The 22,551-nt window shown below is 47.0% G+C and overlaps 1 protein-coding gene and 1 long non-coding RNA gene across 5 annotated transcripts in view; one reads left to right on the forward strand and one right to left on the reverse strand.

Moving 5' to 3' along the window:
* Positions 1–22,551, reverse strand: part of GLIS3 (GLIS family zinc finger 3) — a 449,362-nt gene that overhangs the window by 315,803 nt on the left and 111,008 nt on the right. The gene's annotated exons all lie outside the window — the stretch shown is intronic.
* On the forward strand, positions 8,672–10,311 carry LOC121013695 (uncharacterized). Its single transcript, XR_005782866.1, has 2 exons — positions 8,672–9,414; positions 9,658–10,311. It is a non-coding gene; the product is annotated as an uncharacterized LOC121013695 (long non-coding RNA).

Here is a 22,551-nt window from a genome sequence, read left to right on the forward strand (position 1 = left end):
CACACACACACACACACACACACACACACACACACACACACACACACTCAACATGAAAGGAGCGTAGTCTAAATCACTCAATACAAATCAATAGAATTTTTTTTTCAGCATATAAGAGCTGGTTCAGAGGCAAAATCCCATTCAATCCTTTGTATTAGAGATAGCTTCTTAGTTCTAAAAGGCAAGTCTAACACAGTCATCATTAAGAGCTGCTAGGCTCTCTCTGTTTTCCCTCAAACCATAATTCCTCAGAACTGTCCGAAGAGACACATACTCTACCATAAATATTTTCTGTTACATATGCTACATGGGCTGGCAAGTCCAGATGGGATGCCCAGAAGCATCAGACCCAGAGAAGAGGCAATGATTATGGAGATTACACTTTCCTACATTAAAAACTCTAGTCACCCATCTTCTAAGAACCAGACAGCACCCAGCTTCCTACACCCAAAAGTCCCCAGGGCTAAGAGACTGCCTCTAGGCCATAGCCTCTGGACACTGTGCTCCAAAGAAGCCCATGAGCAGTCCAGGTATATGGCAAGAAGATGTGCTGAGCTATGATTTATCACTTGTGTTCCTTTGTCCCAGAGGGGTTATTGTAACAGAGCTAAAAGTAGATGCTGTTCAATTCCATCCTCTCTCCTAGTCCTGTGTAGAACTGTAACCCCACTGAGATACCCAGGTGCTCTGAGGAGGAAGCCAGGAGGAGGGGAGAGTGCCCAAAGTCAAGGAAGGCAGTGGGGGTGGGGCTCATGGCTGCACGACAAACCTACAAAGACCAGACTCTGCATCTGGGACTCCGGCCCCTGCAGGTGCTTGTGGCCGAGCAATGCACAGACCAACACACTTCTGGAGACCCTATGGGCCTGGTCAGTGGGCACCTCAGCAAGAATCTGTGGACCACAAACCAGGAAAGCTCTTGGAATGTTCTGCTCTGTACAAAGATCCTGGGATCTTGCTTCACCCCAGCAAGATAGTAGGCATCCCCAGGCAACGATGACTGACTAAAGTTCCTACTCACCAACAAGATGGGGTCTTGGAGTCTGATTTGTTTTGATTTAAAGGAGATAGTTCAAAAAACCATTTCTTGTACATGCATTGGTGAAATAAATTATGAAGGTATCTCTAAAATATTTTCAGTAAGGATGACTGTTCAGACACTAATCTTAGCAACACCATTCTAACTCTAAATTATCAAAATACAGTCCATACAATTTGCTTCCAAATAAACTTACCCCATCTAAGTACATAAAGTCACGTGGCACTTAGAGATAGGCAGGTTTCAGAGTCACAGAACTTTGAGAAATCAAACTAGGTTTTAAGACTGAGGAATTAGGGGGCGCCTGGGTGGCGCAGTCGGTTAAGCGTCCGACTTCAGCCAGGTCACGATCTCGCGGTCCGTGAGTTCGAGCCCCGCATCGGGCTCTGGGCTGATGGCTCAGAGCCTGGAGCCTGTTTCCGATTCTGTGTCTCCCTCTCTCTCTGCCCCTCCCCTGTTCATGCTGTCTCTCTCTGTCCCAAAAATAAACGTTGGGAAAAAAAAAAAAAAAAGACTGAGGAATTAGTGAGAAAATAAATCACCTCTGCCAAATTTCACGGAGTATCCCTTCTCTTTCTTCTTATAGCTGTTAAATACTAGTCAGCCAAATCTACTCTCCTAGGTATTCATCTTGAAATGATGGATATATCCAGAAAAAAAATAATAAAAGGAATTCATATCTTTTCTTTGGTCTTCTTCCATCCAGCACACCAAGCTCTCTGTGGTGAACCACCTCAAGGTTCAGAAGAGATTCTGCTCCCCGTTCAGAATTCTAGAACCAAGGAAATGGACAACTTCTTCGCTCCTTGTTTCAACACAGTGGGAGCCTTTGTTTGCAAAGACTTTCCCACTACCTTCTTTCAAAAATGTGTCAGTCAGAGCGATCTGGGGGAGGGTGCAAAAACATGGCGGCTGGGATGGTTGCTGTTACACCTCAGGTGAGGTGTCAGAGGGATGAAGATTGAGAAATCTTGCATGAATACCGGCTGTTCTGTCATGGGACACCAGCGGTGCGGGGAATGGTGGTAACACCTCCGTCCAGAGGAGGAAAGAACAGAGTCAGAAAGAAATTTGTAAAGAAGACATATAGTTGAGCTCGACTGATTTGTTTTTTGACACGTAGCCTTGAAAAGAACAATTCTCCCTCAGATTCTTGGCAACTGCACACTGATTTTTTGATAAGTTTTAACATGCATTTCACTAAATGCGTGAAGGGAGAGTGAGGGAGAGAAAGGCCAGGTATCCAAAGACAGGGAGGCTTGTCAGATTTCTCTTTTCTGTGTCATTTTTGTGTAGTCGGTCAAATGAAAATTCAAAACCATATAATTAGATGGCTGTTTATACATGATTAAGCATGAGCTCACTGGACTTTACATGCCAAAAAGTCAGAGATGTGGTTAAGGGCAAGAAGGAACTATTAATAAAAGGAAATAAAGCTGTAATACATTTTTCACTTATGAATAAAAATAATTCAAAGGTCTCTAGATGGAAAGAGAAAGAAAAAAAATCAACCATGAGTAGGGGCAAGAAACCAGATAATTTTGTAAATGGCTAGAATTCATGTGATGTAAAACATAAGCTGCTGGGAGGAAAAAGCTTTTCCTCCTCTATGAGTCTAATCCGATTTTTGTTTCTTGTAAACATAACTCACAATGAGAACATAACAAAACTTACCTGTATTATATTTCTTTAGAATTGTTCTGGGAAATAGTTAAGCAAGGAGATGCCATGCGCTCAAAAGAGTTACTTGTTCTCTTCATGACCGTCCCCACCAGTAATTCTCCCCAAAGAAACCAAAAGCTGTCTGCTTCCTTCAAAAAGGCAAGCGTCCTTCCATTTATCACAGAAGCAGAATTTTTCTTCCCCAAATGAAGTGACCCCAACAAGAGCAGGGTTTAGCTGCCCATAAACTTCACACGCGGGAAGAGATCCCCCAGAGAATCTGTGATCTTAGCTTGGGGCTCTCAAAGGTGGTGAATCCCCTGCTCCCAGAGATCAAACACCAAGCTCTGGATGAGGTCAGTGGGCAAGTCTTTCAGAAGACACAGGAATGGAGTGATCCAGGATCAGCCGACTTCTTCCCCCTTAGGTAAGGTGTTTGAGCCATTACTATCACCCTCTCCCTGCGGTGAAAATACACCAATACAGGTCATCCCCGGAGGCCACCTAGGCAAATGCAAAACCCGGACATGGTTTGACAGTGGGTCCTATTGCTGCCCTACAACCACACCAACTCTTTGGGTTGACAATGACTGGTACCTTCACACACGAATGCTGTGACATACACAAGAACCGACCGATCAGAACGAGCAAAGCCCACAGGAAACCCAACGTACCGTCCTTAAGACTGAGACTGAAACGAATCTACTAATATTCAAAAAGCCCACAATGCCTAAGAAGCATTGACTTTTACAGCCTCTGAGAGCAAGGTCTCCAAGTCACTTCAGTTCCCAATCTGTCAGAGGGAACTTCCATCTCTCTCCCCCCACCCCGCTTCTCCTCCTCTGCACCGCCCCCCCCCACCTCACACACATAACATGAACATCAACCAGCTCTGATTCCCAGACCTATCTTCAATCCTGTACGTACATATCTGCCCGTTGAAATCTAAATGGAATACACTTCATTTAAAGCTATGTGGCAAACTACACAACATAGGAACTCCTTAAAAGTTCGTTTCCAAGAAACTAAGATGATCACAGAATATATACCTAAAAAGGCCCAGACACTTGAGACAACAGCACAATACTCACAACTAAGTTGGCCACGTTAACCTATAGAGCCTTATGTATTACCTATGCGTCTTACTTATGAAATATGGACTCTGCTCTAAAGACACTTTTTAATTATTGACCTAATTTGGTCAAATAAAGTTCTTAACAATATTCACTTCCATGAGCCAGAAATTCATGGCTTTTTGTCTATATCATTGAAGGAAGGGGGAAAATCTTGCTAAAGTAATATACGCTGATGATTTGAAATAGTTTAATATCTACCATAGTCCCAGATAAGAAATGTGACGATTTATTTCTAAACAATGTGTGGCATGTAACTCAAAACCGCTTTTCATCAATAATTAATATTAATAATTAACGAGTATAAACAACAAAAATACCTCTTGGAAATGTTTCAACCCGGCCCTTTCCTCATTCCACAGCCTGCCTACTGCCCCCCTTTACCCTCTGTGTGGGGTTAATGACTAAACTTCCCTCCTCTCTGACATGCAACACTACCCAGCAGCAATCTTCCCAAGAATGTGTGCACAGATGCACAAGACCGAAAAGAATAAAAGTCTTATCAAAGTCACCTGAATCTGGCAAACACATTTCTAAATTAGCATCTGCGATTACAATCCACTCAATAGAGAATTGGGTTTTCCTCCAGGACAGAAATCCACCCCAAACATCTACGCTCCTGCTTACAGATGGAATGTTTTACGCCTTTAATCCAGGGATTAGCCTAGTAATAAAAATTAAACACTCCTCTAGATAAACATAGCGGAAGGAGACCATAATGCAAAAAAACTGCCCATTGAAAAAGAGGCCAGAGCCACCGTACCAGGAATTTACTTAGCAGTCATTCTGAAGAGCAGTCAGTTGGACTGTTTAAAACGACATGGTTGTCCTTTCTACATCTTGATGGTTTTGCAGCAAAGCGTCTTCAGAGTCAAACACATCTCTTATACCAAAGGTGTTTTCACCATCTGCCTCTTCAACCTTTCCGGCCACCTGCCCTAGCACTTGGCATTTAAATTTGTCAGTCCCCTGAAATTCCTCTCCTCCGGCCACTCCTTCCCTCGCCGAACTAAACACTAGCCAGGTCGTATCCCGAGTTCCTGAAGTTCAGAGTCACGCCGTGTTGTAATTTCTTACAGCACATACAGATTCGACCAGCCCTGACCCCCTTCCTCCACATACCTCCAGCCTCCAGCCTCCGATCCAGACGTGACCATTATTCCTCCTGGAAAGTGGTCGGAACCCCCAGCAAATCACCTCCCGCTTAAGCTAAGTTGTTCATGTTCCCAGGCTGTTTGGTCACTGACATTCAGAAGGGCTGGAAGCAAGAGGCCCTCCCCACTAGGGAGTTCCCAGACCACAGGCAGCGTCTGTCTGCGTAAAGGTGCAGGGATAAAGGTGTTTACATCTTTGTCTTGGCTGGGGACCTCAGACAGACAGCTGTGCAGTGTATTTCACATACACTTCCAGGGCTACCTGCTCCCTGGCTTCACAATGTCCTGGCAGGCACACTCAGGGACAGCTAGGACCTTGAGCAAAGGCTGGTGTGCCCAGAGGAAAGCATCTGACACGTGCAGCCTAAGAAAGTATGTCTCAGGGCGCCTGGGTGGCTCAGTCAGTTAAGTGTCCAACTTCAGCTCAGGTCATGATCTCGCAGTCTGTGAGTTTGAGCCCTGCGTCAGGCTCTTTGCTGACAGCTCAGAGCCTGGAGCCTGCTTCGATTCTGTGTCTCCCTCTCATCCTGCCCCTCCCCTCCCCGCCCCCACCTCTCTCTCAAAAATAAACATGAAAAAAAATTTTTTTAAAAAAGTAAAAAAAAAAGAAACAATGTCTCCCTTCAAGTGGAAACGCTGGTGAAGTCAGCCAGCCCTGCCGCACAAACAATACTGGGCAGGTCATTAACTTGCGTGTTTCAGACGGCGGCGATGAGCTCACCCACCTTTCTGGAAGTGCTATTTTAGCTGCTGAGTTTATACAAATAAAACCCGTAATTTTCTAATGGCTAAACTAGGAATGTGTTCGAAAATAGCTAACTCGCAGAGAACCCTGCAAAAGCCACACAGGGAACTCACGAAGGTGAGCCTGCTGCAGTCTGCTGTTCAAGTTCGCATACATCTTCATAATTGCTACATATGTATTACCTTGACAGTAAGCAACCACAAAGGCGACCCGGGGACTTTTTTTTTTTTTTTTTTTTAAGTTAGGCGGTTACTGCTGCATTGTGTTTTCTCCCTCTCTTTTTTTCCTTTTGCAAGAGAAAAAGTTAGTCATTAACCACACAAAGGAGTTAACATTTAACTTGAACACTGTGAGTGCTTTAGCTCTCGACCCCCACCCCCTTTCTTATTAGAGTGAAAATAGGTTCAGAAAGTCTCTTACTAATTGTCACAGATACTGGATGAGATCTGACTACATCATTTTGCTGGCTGCACTCACAGGAGGCCCCGGGGGTCGTTCATCCACAGGCCCCTCCAGGCTGCCCAGAATCCCTGCCCGCCCCCTCCCACCCCACACTCCCATCGGTGACGGCGCTCTATCTCCCCTGTAAATCCTCAGGTAATGTTATTTTTGCGTCTTCCGTGTTACTGATCACTTCTGCCTTATGTATCAGGTCCGTCGCTCCCCCTACACTGGCGGGTCTGTGAGGACAGACAACATGCCGCCCCTCAGCCCCAGAGTGCCAGGCCTCAGCGCCAGGCACAGGGCACACGCTCACGAAATGTCCAGGGACAGGGAGTGCCCAGACCACGCCCACGCAGTGGGGACCATTTCAGCAGGGGCCTCTCTCCAGAGGTGGCTGGGGGAAAGGCGCCTAGGAGAGTGGTGTTTTATTATTTAAAATAGGGCGGGTGCTGGGAGGCCCAGACATGGGGTGGCAGAGGGGATGTCTCTTTTCTGAAGCCCCTGCATTCCTAAGCTGTTCCCTCTCTCACTCCCCAACTGACAGGGGACCCCTCACTGCACACACAGCCCGCCCTATGGGGGCAGCGACCGTCTGACCAACCTGCCACCTCTTCCGTGAAGCCCCCTATGGAAACAGGAGTCTCTCACACTTGTCGCCCCTCTCCCTGTCCTTAGCCATCCAGAAGCCCCGCGATGGAGGTGCACAGGCTACCTGGATACCCACATGGTGATCAGATTTCCTCACCAAGAACTGATGACACTCTTCCCGTGGCTGCTGCTATTACTACTATTTGCTAATAATAATACACCGATGCATTAAAAGCACACGAAAGCTAATGTTAATGGAAAGCCTACTCGGTACTCGGTAGCAGGGAAGGATGTCTGGCCCTAGGCCTGGATGAACCCATTCACCTCACAGAACAATGCTCAAGACTACCATCCCATGTCACAGAGGAGGCAAACCGGGAGTTCAGAAAACACAGTGACTTGAGAAAAGTGAGGATTCAAAGCCGGTTAGTCCCACTCCAGAAACACGCAAGAACGTCTGAGGGCTCACACGTTCTTCCCCATCACCCTTCACACAACTGGACAGGTCCTACTAAGCGGGGAGGAGAGGGGACAGACGGTCACTGATCCCTCTCCCAACGCTACCACACTCACCCAAACACCTTCGTTTCCACAGGTGAGCAGAGTCAGGAACGACACCTTCAACCGTTCCATGCAGGCTCCACAAAGAGTGTCATGTGTGCAAGCACAAGCAAGTGACATTCTTCTAACCTCCACGGTAGCGGCTAAATGTCTATCATATAACCCTCCTCACTTTCAGGAATTTTCGGGAGATGACGTCAACTTCGTGTGTTCGCTCGTTCATCCGGCGGGTAAACCGTACTAGGTGAGAGCAGGTAACACGCAGATCACAAGAATTACAGCGCACACGGAGGTCTGATAACACGAGGTAAGACCACAAAGCTGTCGGGACACTGAGGGGGAGAACATGATGATAATGACAGTGGGTGGCATTTAGGAACACAGTGTGAAAACACTCGTCGGCATAAATCTTACTACAGGAGGGATTCACTCATTCTCTGTCCCTTTAACAGTGTTGGGTGCACACGACTCATCAGGACATAAATTAAGGATATAAACAGGACATGTGTGTGCACACACGCACCCAGAGAAGCACAAAGATAACCACACCACGTAGCGGGTGCCACGAGAAGCAAATAGGAGGTGCCCTTAAGGGACAAGGTGCTACACCCTTTCTACTAGAAATCAACCAATGCTTAGAGCAGTACAAGTAACATTAAAGGGGGTCTTTTCTAAAATTCTGCCATGGTAGGGGCGCCTGGTGGCTCAGTCGGTTAAGCGTGTGACTCAATTTCAGCTCAGGTCATGATCTTGAGGTTCGTGGGTTCAAGCCCCTCATTGGGCTCTGTGCTGACAGCATGGAGCCTGCTTGGGATTCTCTTTCTCCCTCTCTCTCTGCCCCTCCCCTGTTAGCTGTCTCTGTCTCTCTGTCTCTCTGTCTCTCTGTCTCTCTCTCTCGCAAACATAAATAAAACATTAAAAAATTAAAACTAAACCATGAGATTCTACCTCAGTAACACAAGATTTGATCTTTCAAAACTTCACAGACCTAAAAGCAGAGTCTGATCAGCCATCAACTGTCCCCAGGCATGTGACTGCTCTCTCCTTTCGCTCTGCAGTAAAACCAGTCACAGGAGAAGGAGAGACATGTGGATGTATGGGTGGGTGTGGTCAGTGGTATGGGGACGAGAGGGTGTAGGCCAGAGTCAAGTCACAAGGCCAGGAAGCCAAGCCTCGTCTGTGGCTAAGCAACTGTGTGAACTTGACCAGACCACTTGGGCTAAACCTCCCTGTCAAGCCTGGCTTGGTGAAATCATAATAAATTATCTAGCCCCTGGTGGGGCATAAACCCGATACTCAGTAAGCGTTAATTTTCTTTCGTATACCTGCAGATCACAATGAAAACCCTTCATCTCTTGTAATCTAAAAGACTAACTGTAAACCAGAATAAATAATGAAATCATTTGAAGGACATCCTTCATGAGAAAAAAGGCATCCCTGTGCTCACCATGCTTTGAATGCATAGATTTACACGCCAAGAAAGAGTAACAGAAATCACGTTTCCAACCTCCTTTATCATACGGTGGTAAAATTCAAGTCCAGAGATGGAAAGTGACTTTCTCCAGAACACACAGCCAGTTAATGGCTGAATCAGGACAAAATCCCAGTAATCAGCCGCCCAACTAATTCCCCATTCTACTGTATCCTTCTAGATCCACAGGACTGTCAGTTATAAATGATGCTTAATGGCACCAGTGCCTCTGTGGCCATTAAAAATGTCTCTCACCTTCAAATAAGAGTGAAGATGGAAAATGGGAAGTTCCTCCCACACAATGGGCACTGAATGCGGGACAAAAGTGTTGAGGAAGAGATGGGCGGTTGGCGGAGAAGAGGAGTGAGCACAGAAGAAGGGATCGGGAGTGAAGAGGGACACAGAGGCCCCCTACTTTACAACTGTGCCTAAACAGAAGCCCCCCTTCAGCCCAAAAGCTGAATCTGAAAATGCCCCCAGACGGATTTCTCCTTCCCTCTGTCTAGAAGCCTCTTAGAGGAGACAGAAGACACCGCTCTCCCAGATTAGACAAAATCTATGAATGCTCAGGCGGAAAGGGAAATGAGACTGTTTACCTGCAATAGTTTAAAAGACAGGTTCGGGGGCGCCTGGGTGGCGCAGTCGGTTAAGCGTCCGACTTCAGCCAGGTCACGATCTCGCGGTCCGTGAGTTCGAGCCCCGCGTCGGGCTCTGGGCTGATGGCTTGGAGCCTGGAGCCTGTTTCCGATTCTGTGTCTCCCTCTCTCTCTGCCCCTCCCCCGTTCATGCTCTGTCTCTCTCTGTCCCAAAAATAAATAAACATTGAAAAAAAAAAATTTAAAAAAAAAAAAAAAAGACAGGTTCGGTTGGAGTTTCCTTAAATCCCCTCAACCTTAGGTTTTGGCAGAAGCACTTCCAGACCGCAGGTTTCGGGGGATCCCAAGCCTGCTTGTTTATCCGCCAGACGTGAGCCTTCACAGAACCAGTACCCGGGCTGCTCTGGGACAGCAAGCATCCAGTTAAGGAAGAGGGGCGAAAAGTCTAATTCTAACCTATCAAACTCGACAGCATCATTTTAAAAAAGATTCCCATCTCAAAGAAAGTCTACAAGCAGCGAGTGAGGCTACAAGGCCATGATCGTGTCCCGGCATCGTAATAATTGCGGAAGATTGCCCAATTAGCAATCCCACACTTAGGGAGTTCCATCGTGCTGTGGCCTGTCTTCATCTGTTTTGAGGGAAAATTCTGCCTTCGGGAGTCCGAAATAATGGCAGAACTCTTCACTATGTCTGTGAGTTTGGATGGAGTCCCCAGGGTACACGGCAACCTTGCCTGGTAATGAAGCAGAGAAATCACCTGTTCCTGCTTAAACCTGCTCACACCCTCCACAGCCAGGAGAGGCCCTGGCTGATGTCCTGGAGGAAAGGACAACCTCTGGAAGGTGACAGAACCAGGAGCATCTGGGGTTAGGATCCTCAGTCCTTCTTGAGCCAAACTCTTACCTACAGGCCTCGTAAAAAAAAAAAAAAAAAAAAAAAAAAAGGGGGGTCTAGAAAACATAGAAACATCATCTGAGGTTCTGTAAAATTCTGTTTCACAAGTATTTATGCGATGCCCAGTTCACATGGGTCTTGGACACCTGGAAACCGAACTTCGAAGCCCTCCTCCTCAACCAACCAGCAACACTCTTCTTCCCCCTGCCCTTCAAACCTCCGTTAGTTGCCGCTTGAACAGCTGGGAAAATGCCGCTTCCTCCAACGCGGCTCTGCCCGACCGTAAAGGGTGCGTCAGCCTCAAAAGGCAGAGAACGGCCCCACCGAAGGAGAAGCTTCTAGCAAGCAGAAGTGACTTGGGGACGCTGCGTGAGGCAGAGTTGTGGCCCCGGCAAGAGGACGTGTGGGGGCTGGGCTGCCGGGACACTGCAGACAAGGGAGGGGGAAGGGAGCGGACAAGCACGTTTCTAAAGTCATTGCCAACGCACCGTAGTGGCCTGAGAGGCTTTAAAATCCGGCGTCAGGTTCTCAATGTTTATAGAAGCTACGAGAATTTTCAACACACTCATCCAAAGGCTGCTGTTGTGTGCGCTGATCTCCTCTCCTCCGCTGTGTGCCATGAGGCAGGTAAACGACCTTTTCTCGGCTTCAGATTTACCGTTCACTTAAAGGAAGGCGAGGGATTAAGTAACCTCTCCAGTCCCTTCTAGCTCCAACATTTTCTGAGTAACGCTGGAGTATACTCTCCCCACTTGTTACCAAATTAAATCTCAGGAATTCCATCTACCTATAAGATGCAACAGAATCTGCTAAAAATCCCTACGTGTGAAAAGAAAATTAGGTGACAAGTCACAGGTAAACAGGGCGAAAGCAACAGATTTCTTATATACTCTCGATTATGAGTTTTAAAGTGTAAAGGGAAAAAATTAGGTTAAAAATACCTAGGAATAGCATGTAATACGAAGAAAACTATTTTTTTTCTGAAGACATGAATAAACGTAGACACATACATGTTCCTAGGTGAGAAAACTAAATAGAGTATGTTGACCCTTCCAAACTATTTCATTCTCTTAACGCAGGGCTTCTCAGCTTCTCATTACTGACATTTTATGCCAGATAATTCATGGGTGTGTGTGCGTGTGTGCGTGTTTGGGGGTAACCTGTACATTGTAGGGTGGGGAACAGCATCTCTAGCCTCTACCCAGTAGATGCCAGTAGTCCTCCCCCTGGCTGTGGCATCTAAAACTAAAGTCTGTCCAGACATTGCCAAATATCCCTGGTGGACACCACCCTTCGGGTTGGGAGCCACAACTGATGGCAAAGTGCTAAAGGGCTCTTCCTCATTCGCCACCTTGACGATGGATTCTCAAGTTCACCTGGAAGAATAAAGTCTCCTCGCCGTCCAAAAGGCTTTGGGAAAGAAAAGAAATCTGTTACAGAGCTATGAAAGCGAAAAATGTGGGACACTGAAGGAAGACTACAGGGCTGAAGAGAAGCAGGACAGAAGCAAAAGACCACGACCTCAAATATACAATGACCGTCAGCATACGAGGGCATTACAGACGAGTGGGGGAAAGGAGGTTGTCCAAGTAAACGATAGTGGAGCCAACTATCTATTGTTTGGGGGAAAAACCAAAGCTAACTCCTTATCACACTATGTATGTTCTGATTGTGTACTTACTACATAACAAACAACCCTAAGAGTCGGTCTTTAAAACGACGATTTATTATTACCGCGTACGATTTAGAGCTAAGGTCGACTGGGCTCAGCAGCGGCTTCTCGACTGGGGTCTCTCACACACTCCAGCCCGATGTCAGCGAGAGCTGCGGTCGTCTGGAGGGCAGAGTGCATGGACTTCTCACAGGCTGGCCGTCAACGGGGACACCTCAACACGGCCACTCCACAGGACTTGGGCTTCTAACGGCATGGCAGCTGACCTCGAAGAGGCTGCTCTCGGGCCGTTAAGGACCATTCCTGTAGCGGGCACAGGGTCACTTCTGCCACCCGTTGCTGGCCAAAGTAATCTTGGGTTCATCCAAATTCAAAGGGGGTAGAGAAAGAAGCTCCACTTTGTGAGAAGACAGCACAGCAAAGTCACACCAGCAAAGAGCATACGGAATGGGAGAGATGGTCTCAGTCGTCGGCGGGAGATATGATCGCACAGCCAAACTATACCAAAATAAACTCCAAGCAAATTCAGAGCTAACTACTGAAATATAAAACAACGAAAAGAAAATACGTGAGTTTTTCTTAAATATCAGGATGGCGAAGGCAAAGATAAACAGATGTAGCTGCAAAAATATTTTAGCTCAAAAAGCACCAAAAGCAAAATGAAAAAGCAAACAAAAGACTAGTAATATACTAGCTTTCTATATAACAAAGGGGTGAGGGCTTAATATGTAAAGAGGCCTTACGAATCAATAGTAAAGACGAACATTCCTATGGCGGGGAAGGCCAAAGGACATAAATAGTTCACAAAAGAAAAATCCAGCAGATAAGACCAAAGATAGACACTCTCCCTATTCTGCTACTAGACTGAGTAGGGTATAAAATGTGATCTAGCCCATTTCGTAATACAGTCAAGAGTATTTAAAATGTTCATTTGACCCAGTAATGTACCAACATTTTAAAGATACTTGTGATAACACGGTTTTAACAACAACAGCAACACAAAGCAAACTTGGTTAAATAGAGCACACTTCCCACACACACAAAAAATTTCTGCTGTACTTAAAAACCCTATTTCCAAAGAGTACTGAAACTCATGGAGGAAAGTCCACAGCAATGTAAGAAAGAGAACACAAAACTTTATTTACATATTAATCATCGCTACTATCCATTGCAAAATAGCCACACATGTTTATCTCCTAAAATATTAACAGTGGATATCTCTGTGTCTGGGGAATACTGGAAGGTAATTTTATTGTATTCTCTGGGTTTTTTTTTTTCAGTATTTAAATATTTTTTGCACTGTAAACATGTTTATTTTTATACTCAGGGGAAAAAAATGTTAGTTAAAGAAAAAAGTACCAGTACCAGTGGGTAAAAAAACTGAAAAGGTCACATGTTACAAAGTTACTGCTGCAAGAATAAAAAGCCAGTTTAAAACCAGGAGAATAAGCACGACAGGGCAGCCAGTGACATCCGGGGTTATCACACCTGGAATCACTGACCCATTACACAGCCCATTCCGTCCACAAACGAGTCACTTTCTCAGGCTCCTGACACGGTCATGGCGTAGATTCTCACATATTTGTTCAATGTGACTGTTTGATACATTTTTCTTTTTCCTCTTTCAATATTCAGCCCGTTTGTTTTCTTTGCAAAGCTCAACATTTCTGTCTTCAGAGGCATCTCAAATGATGAAATACTGAAGAAAAGTCGGTACTCACACAGGAAAACATTTGCCTCTGCTCTTCTTTGGTTCAGTTTGCCCCCCTGAATGTCAGAGGGTCCCGCACACGTACAGCCTATATTGCTCCTTCATTTCACGAAGGAACCGTGCAGATAGTGACTCCCGAGTCCCTTGGCTCTCAAGCTGGAGCATGCATCAGAATCCCCCTGGAGGGCCTGTAAAAACACAGAATACCGGCCCCACCCTCAGAGTTTCTAGGTCAGTGGGTAGGCGTTTATCTGCAGTTCTAACAACTTCCCAGGTGATGCGGACGCTACTGGTCTGGGGACCCCCACTTTGAGAACCACGGCTCAAGATCACATGACCAACTAAGCATCTTCCCCCCAGGTGTAATGTCTATTCATTTGTCCCTATTATTCACACAAGAATATGTATGTGTGTACACACACACACACACACACACACACACACACACATATTGTATTTGCTGACACAATGAATCACTCACAACCCAAATAAATCCCAGGACCCTTCACCCCACATTCAGATGGAGGAGTCCTTTCAAAGAAACACGCTTTTAGTTTGTTTATTTATTTTTGAGAGAGAGCACACAAGTGGGGTAGAGGCAAAGAGAGAGAGAGAGAGAGAGAGAGAGAGAGAGAGAGAGAGAGAAAGCCCAAGCAGGCTCCACACTGTCAACACACAACCTGATACACAGCTCAAATTCACAAAGCACAAGATCGTGACCTGAGCCAAAGGTGGACGCTTAACCGACTGAGCGAGCCACCCAGGTGGCCCCCAAAGACACAAACTTCTGCGATGCCTATAAACGTCACCTTCTCTGCCACAGCTGTCTGCCACTCCCCTTCACAGACCACTCTTCCCCCCTTCGGCAGCCCAAAGCCTTCCTTCACTCGTCCACTCCCCCACAAAACAGAATGAACTCTCCCCAGGGTTCCCGAGAAAATAAGGTTCTTTCCTCCCTTCTATCCTGCTGTTCTCTCTCAACACAAACTTACCTGCTTCCATTCCTGTTTGACTCTCCTTACTATGCGCTTATTAAAAACCCCAAAATAGGTAGAGGTGGGGGGGGGGCCCCAGGGGAACCACAGGATTTCTTTCTTTTCAAGCAACACTGCGTTGTCCTTCAAGAGCCAGAGGGGAGAGATGCACTCAGTCACACAATTAATCACGTTTGTCCCTGTCACACTCCATCCTTCCACCCATTCAGTATACACTTGCCACGTGTCTGCCATGTAACGGGCCCTGTGTCAGGGAATCAGAGAACCTGCAAGCGAAGGTGGGCTCATCTGAGAGGGCACAGGGACAGATGGGTGCTTCATGGACAAACACATGAGCTGGCCTGAATGGTGTGAGTTCAAATCTGAACCTGGTGTCCCTTAAAGCCCACTGGCAGATATGCGACGCATCTTCTCCCAGAGCTGAATTTCTCTGATTTCACCCCATTAAAAAGCAGACATCCTTGTGAAGGGCAGGTCCTTTAAGTCGCCAAGGGTCCCACCTGAGTGAGAGGTAAGTTTCAAGCCCTTACCTGCGAAGAGCGGCCCTGGATCTCTTAGAGAAAGAAGAGAAATGTGTTGGTTTTGTTTTGTTTTGCTTTTAAGGAAATAAAGAAAATAGGATGGGAATCGAGAGGGTACCTGAGGCAAACCACACCCCTCCCTGGTTGTGACTTCTCAGAAGGGTGTCTCCGAAATGCCCTTCCCCACCCTGGCCTGGGTATCATCTGCAAAGGTTCCCCAACTGTGATGGCTGAGCCAACAGCATCGGCATCACTGGGGAACTTGTCAGAAACCCAAGTTCTCAGGCCCCACCCCAGCCGTGCGGAGTCAGAAACTCTGGGGGTGGGGCCAGCCACTGGCATTTTCACAGGCCCTTTGGGAGATTCTGACACGGGCTCAAGTTTGACAAGTACTGCTCTGGCACCTGGTCGGGTGCCTGCCTCTCGGCCACTAGTACGCACTGTTACTGTGGGTCTAATGATGTGTGAGACTCCCTCGTGAGCGTCGGAACACCACTGTCAGAGAGGTGCGTGAGGAAGTTACCAACCACTCACGAAGAGCTAAGCTCTGTGATAACGGGCCAGAGAGCAGGTGCCTGGGGCCGAGTCCAGAGCCGGTGGCTAAAAGGGAAGCCGGTCACTGACAAAGGTCAACGTTACTAGCGCTGTCAGGGTAAGTCGTCTGTCTCCCAAACCGGGGCAACCTGTAATGACCCAAGCGGCATGGCCGGGCACGGTTTTGCCTTCTTTTGTCAATGCTCAGCACGCTCGACCTGGCCTGTCTTCACATGCAGTTGACAAGGGCCCACAAGAATCCTTGTTGCACCATGAAATGTTCAACTCATGCTATTTACCATCCTTGGTCTCTCTTGGGAGAGCAAAGGGGAGGGAGGACGATGCATATTTTTAGAACCAGGGACGATTTATCATTCAATGAAACAGCACACGCAGAGGCCTAAATCAAGTGTGTGGAAATAATATGTTGTTATTACTAGTCTTAACTCTGCTAAATTATAACCTATAAACCCTGCGACGCTTGACTTAAACATCCCATCCGCATGTGCAGGAAATCTAAATGATTATTTCCTTCTTTATTGCACGCGTTACGGGAGGATTTACTGTTGCTTCCACGAAGCGTATGTGAGGAGCGTGTCCTCCAGGATGTTGGTGTAACCAGGCACCACGGATAAGCGCACAGCCCCCATCACGCGTGTATTCCGGGAGCCTTTATGTGCACTTAATTAGTTCAGCTATTGCTTTCGTGGTTCATTTAGAAGCATCACGCTTCATTAAATATCAATAAATTTTATCCTTAAAAAACCCTTTCAGTAAAAACACAATTGTCTCTTCAAGTGATAATCTTGTTAATGGATATATATATTGCAACTATGTCTATCAGAACCGAGCAAATTCTGAATCGCCGTGGTTGCGGCGCCCTGAAGCTACACGCAAATTGCGTTCTATAGTTTAAAACACATGCCTCATCCACACGTATTTTCTTACATAGGGGGAAAAAAATCTTTCTTAACTTTCCCCCAACGATGCGTCTTTTAAGCTTCTATTTTTATTTTGTCAAGAATGCCTACTTCTGTTTCACGAGCTCTTTTTATCCGTTACATCAATTCCAAGTTCTCTTTATTGGAAAAACAGCTTTTAGCAACTTTTCATAGCATGAAGGAGTTTTCAGGAAACGTGTGCTCCTCGCTTCCGATACCTGTGTCCAAAGAGGGCAGGGGTCACAATGAAGGGCTCACCCTGTCAGGTGTTAAAGGGTCGACTCTCTCGGCGGATCATCCGGGCCGTTGGCAGAGAGCCAGGGGCAGGGGGGTCAGCTGGGGAGGCTCAGGGTGATGAGTGAAGAGCTGCACCTACCCAAGAAGAAAGAGCAACTGATGATGGACCTCCCCTGCCTGCCAGGTCCGGCTCACAGGTCTTCTCTGTGGAGACAACCCACCCTGCTCAGTCAGGGAAGCTGTCACTCGCGTCCTCATTTCCTTAGAGCGCTTTGTGAGCGCGCCCATGATAGAATACATTATAATGTAGTATAGTGATCCATTCATTCTCATCCATCCATCCATTCAACAAAAATGTATTGCCAAGGATACGATGGAAAACAAGACAAGGAAGATCCGCCTTTTCAAAGTGTACGTTCTAGTGGGAAGGAGGTACACAATAAAACAGGTGAATGAATAACTGAACGTGGTCATTTCAAACAAGAGCACGTGCCACCAAAGAAAGCAAGCAGGTAGGGGGGCTGAGAATCACACGGGCCACGTGGTGACTTTGGACTGAGTGTCAGGAAGGCCTGGGGAAGAGAGTTCATAAACTGAAATGGTGTAAAGAAACCAGTCACCTAGGGGCTGATCCCACTGGGTGTGTTGCAGGCACAAAAAAAAAAAACCCCAGGCTGGAAAGGACTCAGCAACGGGGAGCGTGACACCAGATAAATTTGGAAATGACTTCACAATTTTTTGACTTGAGACCACAAGATCCTAGGAAGCAGGGTCTGTGTCTCACCACAATCTACACCTCTGGTCTGACTTAGTTGCACCCCTGACACGTGGTCAACAAGCATGTGTTGAATGAGGGAAGTGAACGAGCCACTTCCCAAGGTCACGTACAAAACACTGAGGATGGTTTTCCAGCACTCTGCACAATCTTCCTTCTCTCAGCCGTCTCTTTCAACATGGATGATCATGTCTAGCCTTTCTATAAAGATAACGTATCGTGCGCTCTTACTGCTAGAGAAGGTTCTTTTCGTTGTTTTTCCATCAGAGATAATAAATTTGTGCCTACAGGTCCACGTGGTTTCACCGATGGCCCTTGTGGCTGAGAGCGAAATACATTCAAGAGGGGAGAACCGGGAGGTGAAAAGGGCCGTCCGATGGGGTTTCAAGAAGTAGTTGAGACAACTTCAGACTCACCTCCCAGGTCCAGTTTATTCAGCCAATAACACACAACTGAGAATGAGCATTAATATTAGTGTCACCTCGTATCATCATCATCGTCTCTTTGAACACAAAATGATACAAATGAACTTTCCCAGTGAACTCTGTTATCATGATGGATGAGAAGAAAGAAAAAAAGGAGACAGCCTGCTGAAAATACTTTCATTTCCACCCTGCAGAACGTTTTCGGTCCTTCTGGTCAAAACTGGGTTTATGTTGCCTCCTCTGTTTCTTCCTCACAGCAGGCAAGGTAGATGGGAGACGGTTTCTGAATAATGGATGAGGGAACACCTGGTTTCATTTCTTCACAATAACTCCCAGGAGTGATCAGGAGTGGGCCATGTCAGCACTGACGGGACTCAAGACCACCACAGATCCAGAAAGCCAAGCGTGATCACATTGGGCATGCGTGGGGAATGCAAACTTGCTGGGTTTATGCACACCAGCAAAAATCCCAAAGGGGCCAGATGCCAGGAAAATGCCTTATTTTGTCAGAAGGGACATCTCCCACACAGCAGCGGGTCTGGCACCGCTTGAGCCACATGTTAAAAACAAAGCAAAGTGACATGTGATACGGGCCTCACTGCCTGATGACAGAATTCACGAGCTGTCTTCACTCTGCGCTTTCCTGGAACAGACCGAACCCACATAGCCTAAGCCAGTTTGATGGCTTTGTCTTATTGTCATGTTGTTTTCTGCCAAGTTCTTGCCTTGTAGAGGTAACTAAGACTTATTTTTCTTATCACAATTTTAAGGTTTATTCCCAAGTTATTGATTATTAAATGATCATCAAATTCTAAGGAACTCTGTACTTTCCAACCTATGCCATAGCCATGTTCGTGTTTCGAACATACCGACCCTTTTTCAACTTCTGGAAGCATGTACGTGACTTCAAAAAATACCCTCATCTACTGTTAAACCATGGGGAGGCACCTCTCTGAATATTCAGTGTGGACGACCCCTCAGAACCTCCATGGGTGACCATCATAGTCTACAGTATACTGGTTTTAAGAAATTGTATTTTTAAAAAGGTTGGCCTACTAAAACTCTGGGGGCTTTTTGGGTCAAGTTCTTTGCTCACTTCCATGACACCTGTTCTGACCTGGATCCTAAGAGTAAAAAGAGCTTAACTTAGAGTGGGCAGAGGAACCACGATGATAGTAAATGGCTTCCCAAACACCCCTCCGTGGAATCACTGTATTTTCTTTTCCCCTTTAGTATCTGTTTGTCTCTCTCCCTCTTGTCTAACCCTGACTATTATGGCTTAGAAACAGGTATCTTTCATGCTGTATTAGTTTCCTGGGACCACTGCAACCAAAGTACCACAAACTGGGTGGCTTTAGACAATTGAAATTTATCCTTTCACAGTTCTGGCTACAAGTTCTAAACCAAGATGTTGGCAGGGCCGTGCTCCCTCTGAAGGCTCTCAGGGAAGATCTTTCCCCGCCTCTCTCTAGCTTCTGGCATTCCTTGGCTTGTAGACACATCGCTACAGGCTCGGCCTCCGTCATCACTTGGTGTTCTCCCTGTGTGTCTTCTGAGTTCAGTGACATTCTCATTTCTGTGTCCGTGTCCAAATTGCCTTCTTTTTTTTTTTACAAGGAAACCAGTTATCGCATTAGGTCCCACCCTAATCCAATGTGACAACACCTTTCAACTTGATTACATCTACAAAACCCTATTTCCAAATAAGGTCACATTCTGAATTCCAGGTAGGCGTGAATTTGGTGGGGGACAGTACTCAACCCTGTACAACTGCTGAGCCGGCCCCCTTTCAATTACCACCTGCTCCCCGGGGTATGAAGAACATTCACAGACAATAACCATTACTCACGGAAGAACAGTGAAAGGAAGGTGACACGATTCAATGAAGGTCACCTGAGGTCAATTACCAACAGATCCATCATGCAAAAGTACCCTCCAAGCATCTCTTCGGGAAAATACCCCTTCTGGCTCCACCAACCTCTTCTCTGCCCCCAGCTTCTGATGGGGGCATCTTCTATCCACCTCCCACACCAGCTACATGAGGATAAACAGGAGAGCGACCTGCTTTGCAGGCATCACGAGAGGCACTCACATATAAGGTCAACTCCTCCATCAGGGAATGGAAGAAATTAAACTTCACAGAGATAAAGCCATCAGCCAAGTCGGACCGGAGAGTTAGGGTCTGAACACAGACCTGCCCGACCCCAAAGCTGATGCCCCATTTTTTTTAATGTCTGAGCGAGAGCACATGCACACCTGCCCACACACGCCCCTCAGAAACGACCGCTCCATTTACCCTGCATCTGAGACACGTCATTTTTCAACCCATAAGATCTGAGAAGCGGAAGACACCTTAGATAACACCCACTGCCATAATTTCATTTTACAGATGAAGACGTTGAGGACCAGAAATGGTAACGGAATGACCTGTGTCCACGATCACAGGAACTGGGAACAGAGCCTCCGACTCCCCGGCTCCTACCCCGGCCTGGCAATATCTGGCCTCTCCTGCGGTAGGACTGTACCTCGCAGACAGGCCGTTGGGAGCACGGACACTGGGAGGGGACTGCACGGATTCCCATCTCGGCTTGGCACTTACACATGTGCGCCAGCCACTTCCTGTCTTAGCTTCAGTCTTCTGAACTGTAAAACGGGGGGAATACGGACGGGAGTCGCACCGTATCCAGCGTCCAGCGGGGCTGTCGAGAGGACTAAACGTGCTCAGAGCTGCGCCTGGCATACAGTAAATGCTCCAATCAGGCTACCTGTTGGTAGCGGTCGTGCTGTGGTTTTATCGCGACACGACTGTTGTGTCACTATCATCATCATCATCCAATAAAAAGCTACAAATTGAGCGACTTCGGTGTTTTTGTTACCGCCATACGTTTCTGGCAGCCACACCGGTTCCAAGTCCTCATTCAAGGACACGAGGATACAGAGATTTCCTGGTCCCTCCTAATAATTAACTTCAACCTCACTCCATAATCTACTGTGTGTCCTGTTTTCCTATAAACACGAACTGTGCAAAGGGTCTCTATCCTGGCTTTAATTTCCCCGACTGTCTGAGCCCACATTTAACTGCCTTGTTCCAATGACGGTGGGTCATTTAATGTCCTGAAAAGCCAGCAACGTTATTACATCCTGACTCTGGACTCCAACAAATCCTCGCTCCCATCCCTCTCGTCTTATCTCTTTGAGTCTCAGGAAGGCAAACCCTGGGAAAATTATACAAACAGCCCCAAATATTTGAAATCAGCATTGTCTTCATATGCGTACTCCTCTCCAAAAGCTTAGAGCGTTTCTCTTTCAGTTTTATTCTTTCATTAGCCCAAGGCTTGCTAATTAATTGGAATTTTCCAGGGCTTTTGTTGCTGTGACAAAGGCGAACAATGCGAAAGCTCATTCTTCTTGTTAAAGGGGTCTATCCACCCTGCAAAGTGTAGCATTGGAGAGGGAGGGGATGAGAGGGAGGATTAAGTCGACTTTGAAAGGGTCAGACTTTGTGGGTTCCTGCCCCCCCCTCCCCCACAGCTGCCTTCATCGTCACCAAACCTGATTTATGGGAAGTGACATCTTAACCATGGCTTTTATCCCTCCAAAGGAGAGGCTGCTCGGAGGGCATCACGTAGGATCTAAAATTAGATGGCAAAGAACATCCTATAAGCTTGGAGCAAACAATATTGGGAAGCGAAAGATACTGTATTCGTTGAGAGGGCTGTGCGAGAACAAAAATCCACAGAGCAGGAAGGAACCAAAACCTAAATGAACACTCCCAAGCGAGGCACAGACCAGACCTGAAGGAAATAAAAAGATGCTTAATCTTGGCAAAAATAGCACCGCTTAAACCAAAGATAGCAGAGCAGCTGGGGGCCGGGAGTAGAGAAAGGGAACGAAGAGAGATTAATTCTGAATTTTGTTCCTGGCTCCCCTTCCCATGTGTCACGCCACTTACTGCTCCATCCACTGGGTCCCTGGAACTCGCGGAGACGCCCATGGGCTGTGTGGCATCCGCACTGTGAGGAGTTCCGGGAATGCAGGGCAAACGCGGCTAGAGGGGCCCTTGAACACAGTGACCAGGCCATTCCCGACATCGCCCCGCGAGTTCCTATACTTTTGGGCGACAGAACCTGGAGGGCCTTCAGGACGTCTCCTGCGCCAGGCTGATGCCTGAAGGGCAGTCACCTGTCGCGCAAGGGACCGCTTGCTTCTGAACGGGTTGCGTGCGAGGCGCCTGTGCAGGTGTCCAGATAGAAGTGCACAGGCGGTGGAAAGGAGGGGCTGGGAGCAGTCTGGCGGTATTGGTAAGGTGCACGTACGCAGGGGACAGAGCACGGGGACAAGGATGGAACTCTGAGGGTCCCCGATGTTTAGGGCCTGTAGGCAAAAAGGAATCTGCACAAGAGGGAGAGAAAGTGTGTCTGGGGCGGTGAACAAGAGGTGGCGGGAGGAC

This window comes from Herpailurus yagouaroundi, unplaced genomic scaffold, assembly GCF_014898765.1.
Source record: "Herpailurus yagouaroundi ecotype Mexico unplaced genomic scaffold, PumYag 199, whole genome shotgun sequence".
Taxonomy (NCBI): domain Eukaryota; kingdom Metazoa; phylum Chordata; class Mammalia; order Carnivora; family Felidae; genus Herpailurus; species Herpailurus yagouaroundi.